General features: G+C 40.5%; 1 protein-coding gene across 1 annotated transcript in view; it reads right to left on the bottom strand.

Moving 5' to 3' along the window:
• Positions 1–9,045, bottom strand: part of LOC104952680 (neurexin-1-like) — a 379,092-nt gene that overhangs the window by 17,234 nt on the left and 352,813 nt on the right. The gene's annotated exons all lie outside the window — the stretch shown is intronic.

Genomic DNA, 9,045 nt, shown 5'->3' with positions numbered 1-9,045 from the left:
AGGTGTGGAATTCACACACCAAGATGAACAAATCGAATCCATCACATTTACCCACGAACATTTCTGCTAAAAACCGGGCAAAGCAGTACCCCGATGTCTTTCACGAAAGTGGGGGGAAACTATTCTGCACCCCGTGCAACTGTGTGTTGGAGCCTAAGTCTTAGAGAAAATCGACGGTGACGACCCACTTTGATTCATTCAAACATTCGAAAATGCTTTCTGCTGCTGCGGACAAGAAAGCCAAACAACTCACGTTCACCGAGGCATCAACCTCCAAAACCCTTTGGAGGGCTACAAGAAACGAGGTGAGTAGCCTACAAGATTGAAGCTGGTCAGATAACGAACGAGTAAATGAAAACAGAATGAGGCGGAGAAGTGTGTGAAATGTGTTTAATTGAATAGGAAAGGGGTTTAACGTTAGTGGCAGGTTGTGTGTGAGAGAGAATAAATAAGACAGCCCAATATTTTAAAAAAGATCTATTGTTTTTCGCAACTTTCACCGCATAAAATCACATAAAAACCCTGCATGTTTAATCGCATAATCAAGGATTTTAGCCCGCATAATCAAGGATTTTTGCCCGCGTTTTTCTGGAGGGTCTATAGAGTAACAACACTGCAGACACTCTACATTCACTTTATAAGAAGTAGGCTCAAGCTGTTAGCCTTTCTTGACTTCAAATCATGGATTTTGCAATTCTGGGTGAGGCAGTGTAGAGGCGTCACAGACTCCAAAATAGATGACGTTACTCATTTTATTTGGCAGCTTGTAGAGCTTTTTGCCTTTATAAAAATATGTGTGTAAGGGAGATGCTGTCAGAGACACAGATGTCCACAAAACTTTATATCTTGAAAGCCAAACACAGAGAACATTCATTCTAGATGCTTGTACTTTTCGGATATGTTTTTGTTTCCATCCTACATACAGTAGGCAGTTTAGAAACACTCCATTTCAATATGTTATTTCCAGTCAGAAAAATATGTCTCTCTGTGAGGGGTTATGCATTTGAATGACAACATGTCTGACTTGCTTCCTATTGCTGTGAACCTAGGGCTGCGGAAAGCAGAAAGAATGGTGGGGTCTTTGTGGGAGCAGCCTTAGCAGCTGTTCATTTTTCGGCTGAGTTGCTTTCAGAGAAGCCAGTTACCTTTCTGATGATGAATGCCTCTGTACGCTGAGCTGTCTCAGAACTCCAGCAGCCTTTAAACCCTGACAGCCAGTGCCGCCTCAGCCCCACAACCTCAGGCCTCCAACCTCAGCATGTCCTTCAACGCGAGAAATCAATGGCAGTCTCTCCCTTCTCCGGCCAACTGCTGCTACCGCTGCCTACGCAAAAAAGTCTACTTAGTAATACGGGAGCTAATGCTCATGTGCAGTGGCAGGTGAGACCTCAGCGACAGTGTGAAGTCAGAGGGATCATCACGAAGGCAAAATGTGTAGCCAGGGAGGCAGGCATCTGTGGTTGAGAGATAGAGTAATGGGTTGTGATGGGGGAGGTATTGGGTTGACAGTGATTGCTATCTGCGTGTGGACAACCAGACATCTCTGATGGAGTGATAAGGCCGACCTTATACCTTCAGTCAAGCGAGTTCCCTTCGGACCAGCTCCTGCTGTTCGCCTTAATAGCTTGAATTCCCTTTCTCTTTAGTTCCCATCTAAGTCCACCTACTGTACTCTATACCTTTCCACCTCTCTCTTCCCTGTAATCGAGTTTCTAATTTCTCCAGCCTTTGCTTTGATCTGTCTTTCTCTTTTTCTCTCTAATTCACTTCCCTCATTCACTCCAGTCTTCTGCTCTATCGTGTGCTTCTCTTCCTCTCCATCAACAGTCACTCCCTGTGAGTCAGGCACTGGGGCAGGAGATTAATGATGGTTGAGAAGCTTTGGCAGTGTTTGATTTTCTATTATCAAAACTGAACTGCCTCGGCCTTATCTTCAGTTTGGGGTTTGGTAGTGAAGGCAGCTGGAATTGCTCTGTTATCATTGAATTAAATATTTATAAATACAAAAAACACAGATTCAGCACGTAATGAAATAACATTTAAAAGCTGCATAAACACAAGATACAAACCACGTCTTTCAAAACTTTATTTATGCAAATCTGCCAGATGTAATCAGCATGAGCCTTTGTGGCTGTTTCTGTCACATAAATAAAGTCTTGCTCACACACTGATTTCACTGTTAGTAATCAAACAGGCATTTGGAAAAGTAGCAGTGGTTTTGATTTTCTATTGATTCCTGCAAGCTGACTGTACTGTAGGTCTAAGCTTTGTTCTCAAACGGTACATTTTAAATAAGAGAGTGTATACTAGGTGGGCATGGTCTTATGAAATGTACTTTTTTATTGCATTACATTACATTACATTGCATTTAGCTGACGCATTATGGGAACATTTTTAAAAAGGGAGAGTGTCTGTGAAAATCTATATTTTTTAATTATATTTAAGCGCTTTGAAAATGGCTATATAAATAAGATGTTTTATTGTTATTATTATAAATTAAGAAAATGCTGGACCCATCTTATTTATAATAGCATATTTTTTTAAATGAACATAATCCTTCCCACACTCTTCCTCTAGAGTTGCACGGGTCTCTTTAGGGGGATGAATTATGGAAGAGGATGTTAAAAAGGTCATAGACATAGACAATGTCATGGTAACCATTGTGTGCGTCCTATTACTCTTTCAGCTCCAGCATCATTAGTCTGTCCCGCAGGGGACAACCAAAGATGCAAAGTTTGTGTAGGTTGTGTTCCAACATGAGAAGTTTGTGTCACATGTCTTTCCCTCTCTGTTGTTCAAGTTCCATATACCTTCAATGTTAACGTGCAAGGAAAGGAAACAAACATGGAAAATGTGATCGGAAGAGAGCGAGAGGGATTGAGTAGGAAGCGAAATCAGAGGCAGGCACAGTGAGGAGTCGAAGAAATAGGACACAACGAAAATCCAAGCAAAGTGATGGAGCAAAGCAGGGGGAAAGAGTAAGAGCCTCAGGCTGGGAGGCACCAGCCCAAGTATCATAGTCGATTAACATCCCAGCCCAGCACTAATTCTCAGTCTATTTCAGACCATTAATTATGTGCACCATCAGTTCCAGCTCACTTGGCCCGACACAAGTCTTCATCACATTGCCGTGCCCCCCGACGGATCCTGTTTAACCAGAGAAATAGATGCAGTTTACATATTAATGTTGAAATGGAGACAAAAGTTGTAAGGAGCAAGGTCCCTTGTATGACTCAAGTGAGAAGAGATGTAATGATTTCATTAGACACTCTAAGTAATTGCTTTAAACCAGGGGTCGGCAACCTTTTTGAAGTGCCATTTAAAAAAAGAAATGTGATCAGTGTGCCAAATCCACATTAAGATCACTATGACTCACGCTTGCATGCACGCACGTGAGCGGTTGTGGCATGACCACCTAACAGAAATATATGGACACAAGATGTGTGCAAATGTATTTAGTATCCTATCCATGTGAACATGATTTAAGTGGGGGGGGGAACCTAACATCATCTAGGGGGGTCCGGTGGCATGCACCCCCGGAAGATTTTTTTTTAATATTGAAGTTAAAAGCATCAATCTGGTGTACTCTGAGAGCAACATTAAGAGATCTATGGATCGCTCACTCACACAAAATACACTCGTGCCACACACACACACACACACACACACACACACACACACACACACACACACACACACAGCCGAGCTTGAGTGACACACAAAGATCCAGAAGTAGAATGACCAGGTGTCCCGGGACTGTGCGGGACTGTACAGCGTTTTTGATAATTTGTCCCGCATTAGAGTGACAGTCGCGCAGAAAGGCTGGCTCGGTTCACTGAAGGCCGGCAACGCCCTTTATTACTATATTTTTTAAACGGCATCATGTAAAATGACACGTTACGCTCGTGTTGTGTTCAAGGAACCTGTCCTTGGCCAGGAAAAACAGGCAGTCGCTTGTTTAATTCTTTTGCGGTCTAGATTTCTTAAATGTTTTATTTCCTTCTGCGCTGCGGAAGAGGCAAAATATTTTTGCACACTTATTCCTAGTGTGCCACTGGTTACGGTACCGCGTTAGGGTTGCCGACCCCTGCTTTAAACTAACAAGTATACTTAAGAAGATGTTTAAACCTCGGTTAATACTGCAGGTCTACTAAACACTGTCACCCATTATCATGGATCTGTAGGGGAGTTATTCTTAAAATAACAGAGGTCTGGATAGTTTGCTTTCATCAATTAGGCTCTATTTCTTCTTTTTCCTCAAGCTCTGGGTGATTTTAGTTAGAGGTGTCAGCAGGCCCAGAGGGGAGTCAGACCAAACCGGCTCTCTGCAGGCTGAACAGTTTCTCCTATTTCTGGACAGGTAGGAGAAATAGCCCTCCATGCAGAAACTAAGTTAACTGTGGGGAGAGAAAAAGGTATCAGCAAATTAGCTTTCATCAATTTCCTGGCCCTAACATTTGGAGAGACCTAATCAAAAGTGCTGGGCTTCCCGCCTGACAGGTTTTAAGGTGTACTGTTGTAACACCTGACTGCCCTGTTCTAATTTCAGCAGCGGCAGGAGAAGCTCTTTTATCCGCGATAACGGACAGCGCAGAAAACAATCGAGATATATATATAATATATATACTGTATAGCGTATAGTATATATGAAATGGACCTAGCCAGTGCTACAGTGCTCTCGGCAGGCCCGCATGGAGTCAAATATTTGGGTCAAAAGCTGAGAAAAATTCATTACAAAATGAAAAAAATACATTATGCAAACAACGCCATTGGCGAGGTGACATGGTCTCATTAGAAGGTGCTAAATAATCTCAAAAATAAACGACTGCACCCGGGGGATCACACACTTTCCTTCCATCAATTTCTTGTTAATACAACCTAAGAGCCTGCCTTAATCAGTTGTATCTCATTATTGGCTTCCTTTTTGTAGAACTTTTGAAATGTGTCAATGCCTGGTTCAGGTGACCATTTAATCCTTACACGGAGCCAGGTTACAAAGTTCCATCCCAGTAATGATAATCAATTGATGAATATCAAATAACCAACATGGACACTGTGAATATGAACGAGGCAGTGGTGTGAACACTGCAGCTCAGGGGAGAGTGTTAGCCGATCAGCCCAAGTGTGTTGCCACCAGATGCTACCCTTGTACACAGCACAAATCGATCACGGCTATATGTAATTTAGCAGTACCACAAACAAAAAGAAACTACGGTTTATAAAGGTGTGCCTAATTGTGAAACCTCTAGGCTGCACTGGCAACCTTTTTTTCCTGCTAAATATATTTGGAGTAGATGCACTCTGTATCACTACATGGTGGATTCAGATGAAAGTGCCTGGTCAGCTCCACAGGGAAGACAAACAACCAAATATCTGTCATTTGGTAGCGTCTGTCATCACCTTGCAGAGTGGCTGTCTTCAGCGCTGTCAACACATCTATCTGCAGATTTTCACCCCACACTATTAATCCTTGAGCAGGTGTTCCTTTCTGCACCCACAATAAATGACAAGTGAGTATAATTGGACAAAATCCTGAAATTGAGTGGGTTAGAGGCTTTTTTTCCCCTCTTAAATCCTTTAGTTTATTCAGTTGTTGCGTCTCATCGTTGATTAAGATGATTGGGATCAGATTAAATTAATGCTGATGATTGCAGTAGGACTATGTTAATCTGGAGAATGGAAAGAAAAAGAAAAGCACTGCTTCTGCCATTTTATGACTGACTCGGTTGGCTCATAATGACGGCTCCTGGCTAGAATTGTCACCTTGCTCTCTGGCCCTAACAGGCAGTTTCTTCGACACCATAATGTCAGGCTGCCATAGAACAGAGGAGAGAGAAGGATTTTAAACCCTTGCAGTGTGTGAGGAGGCTGGCAGGTGTTGATGGCTGTTCCCTCCACTTTTGAAAACCAGCGAGAAAGTATTATTGCTGAAAGTTATGTGGTTTAAATTTGAATAAAAATAACTAAATAAAAATGTTGAAACATACTTTTCTTTTAAATCTCTAGAAATAAAAAACAAAATCAAAGAATGTGTGACTATAATATATAACTCACTGTCCACTAGGGCTGCTTGATTATGGCAAAAATCATAATCTCGATTATTTGGGTCAATAATTGATATCACGATTATTAAAAACGATTATCCATTTATTTTGAAAACATGAATTTATTGGAGGGAAAAACATTGAACAGTATGTTTTTAAGAGTTGATTACCCTGAACGTTAAGTATAATTAAAAAAAAAAAGTAATAATAAAAAAATAATCGTTTTATTTTGATTACATTGTTTTCGTAATCGTTGCAAGCCATAATCGTAATTGCGATTAAAATACGATTAATTTAGCAGCCCTACCGTCCACCCAAGCAGATGAAACGCTAAGAGTCACAGCTTGTTAAAACACATTAAAATAAGGTCCAGCGGTTGCTTATGATTGGACAACAGCAGAAAGTCATTAACTTGTTGTTGTGCTCTAACTGAGAAAACCATTGCTATCTTTAGTGATCACTCGGCTGTATACTCAACAGCGTTTAAATTAGATGTCAGTACACAAAGACTGCAAAAAGAACCCATCAAAAAAAGACTAAGACCCAATATAGTGTCTAATACTCCAGGTTTTAGGAAGGTAATTGTTGCCTTACAATCCTCTGCAGAATATAGAAGCATCCATCAGCACAGAGATATTGGGTCAGTTTCACTCAATAATAGCTGCTGGACAGGATAAAGACAAAGATCCCATATCTCTTTAGGGTGCTCTGTTTAAGGATCAGGATCTTGAGTTTTGAGAATATATGGCCAGGAGGAGGCAGACATTTGAGCATTGTCTGAGAAAAACAACAATTTAGTTAAAATCTCATGTGCAGCACATATCAGGGATGTTCACCGTTATCCCTCTTGGTCATTTGAATGGCTTCTCTTTTTGCACCGCTTTTTTTCTCTAAGTGTGAAGTAGAACGGCGCAGTCCTGTGAGTCTGACTACTGCTGTTATATGAATTGTATTGCTGTCAAATAGCATACATGAGAGACCGTTGTAGTCAAAAATATGGTTTGTTTTTGTTCTGTATACATATCAAGGTCCCTTTTTTCCTATATAAAAATTGTCCTTCTATCCTTTTATTCTTTCAAGGATGTTTCTGTCAAAGAAGCACTACCAGCGCTACCTCTATGAATTCATATCACATCCATTTATGTACTCAGCTTTGATTGATTGGGCTACAATGATTAGATCTCACCTCTCCTGTTTGCTGTAAAGGATACTCTGCTTGAAGGCAAAGAGAGAGGCTTGAGTCGGTATCACTAGTACAGCAACTGTATATTCTCCCTTTTTTCCATCTTAGCTGCACCACACCAACTAAAGCCCTCCATCTGTCAGGCATTTTTCAAAAAGAAAATGGGGTCTGAGAGCAGATACAATAGTGTAGCTTTGCATGTTTTTTATATTTCCAAATCAACCAAAGCCCTCCATTATCTGATATATCTAGGACAAGGTTTAATCCTCTGAGGTTTAAGTAAATCATACTTCTTGTCATAATTGAACACCTCTTGTCCTAGATCTGTTAATGTATCCCTCTTCCGAGATGGACATGCTTCAGTATTTGGATACAGGCACTTACAGGCTGTTTTTTGTCAGTGGCTCTGGAATCAAAGAGAAACCGGGGTGGATAAAGAAAAGCAATGGCGCAATAATACACAAGGCTGATGGGAAATAATGTTGGAGAAGTTGGAAAAAAAGTCATCCATGAAATTGCTTGTTGCATCCTTTAAAACCTCTTGATTGATGGTGGCAATTTTAAAGCTTGGCAGTTTCCCAGTTCTGTGGAGGTATTAGAAACGAGTACCCCTGGGTTCTCTTAAAGGAAAATGCACCCTAAAACACTTTAACCCAGTTAAATAACAGCTATTGGCAATATACATTTAAGGGTCCATTTTGTTGTTTGTGAGTGTATCCCTCTTGTTCCTGATAATCGCCAAACATCACATTCACTTCTACAGCTGTGGGCAGCCTAATAGGAACATTTTACTGTCTGTTGTTTTTAGAGTACATGTCGGATTTAAGCATTTCTCAGACGTTATCTCTGATGCTCTTTCAATTCTGAGTTAAGTTTCAAATGACATACAGGCTAAGCAGTAGAAATGCAATGCATGCAAGAGGACATTTGCCATATGTTTTGCTTGTCACTGCTATGCTTATCACAATTGCTGTAACTGCATTTCTACATTGCCTCAATCACCATGGCAACAAGCTTAATAACCTCCAGGCTCATTGAATAGCAAATCGTTTATGAATATATTCAACTGCACAAACAACATATATTGGGGATTGTTTTGAAAAATGAAGGCTTACAATGTGCTTGTAATGATAAACCATCCAAAGTCATAGGGCATGGCAACTGAACAGGACTGACTAATTATCTCTAAGCATCATTTATCACAGTGCATACTGATATATATTTAGTTCTTAGCTGTTATCACTTTAACAGGCTATTTATGATGTACTTTCCTAAAGCAGGAGGCTCGAAGATGAAATGGTGCTGAAGATATAGGAATTTCTACTTCCCTGTGCCAAATAGGGAAGTAGAAATTAGCTTTAATTTACAAATTGATGGTGGTATCAAAGAGTGTTGGAAGACCTCCACTGCTCAAAACAGCACTTTGAAGTCTTATTTTGAAGTGCCTATAGTGGAACACAGATCCAAAGTATGGGGGCTGTGGTGTTGTTTCACAGGTCACAGTCTTCATCACTTTTATTTATATTTATAGACCCTCGAATCAAATTAACTTTTTATTTCCTTTACAAATTCAGAAGTAGCCATACTAGTTGCAGAAGTGGGAATAGAGGGTATATATTGAATGTGTAGAAGTAAAGTGGTGTATTGTGATAAGATGAACCTTCCCAAAACACTTTCAGACTCTGACCCTGCTGGTGATCCCAATGTAGCCTCTTTACTGAACCCCACTGGAGGCAGAGCAGTCAGATTGAGCTTCTTACAGTATCTCTGTACACTCAATCTGCTCTCAAAGTCGCTTTTTAAAAACGTAGTAATTTT

Source organism: Notothenia coriiceps, unplaced genomic scaffold (assembly GCF_000735185.1).
Source record: "Notothenia coriiceps isolate Sejong01 unplaced genomic scaffold, NC01 NC01_scaffold00000339, whole genome shotgun sequence".
NCBI lineage: Eukaryota > Metazoa > Chordata > Actinopteri > Perciformes > Nototheniidae > Notothenia > Notothenia coriiceps.
The sequence above is the reverse complement of the archived record's forward strand: the minus strand, read 5'-3'. Positions and strand labels throughout refer to the sequence as shown.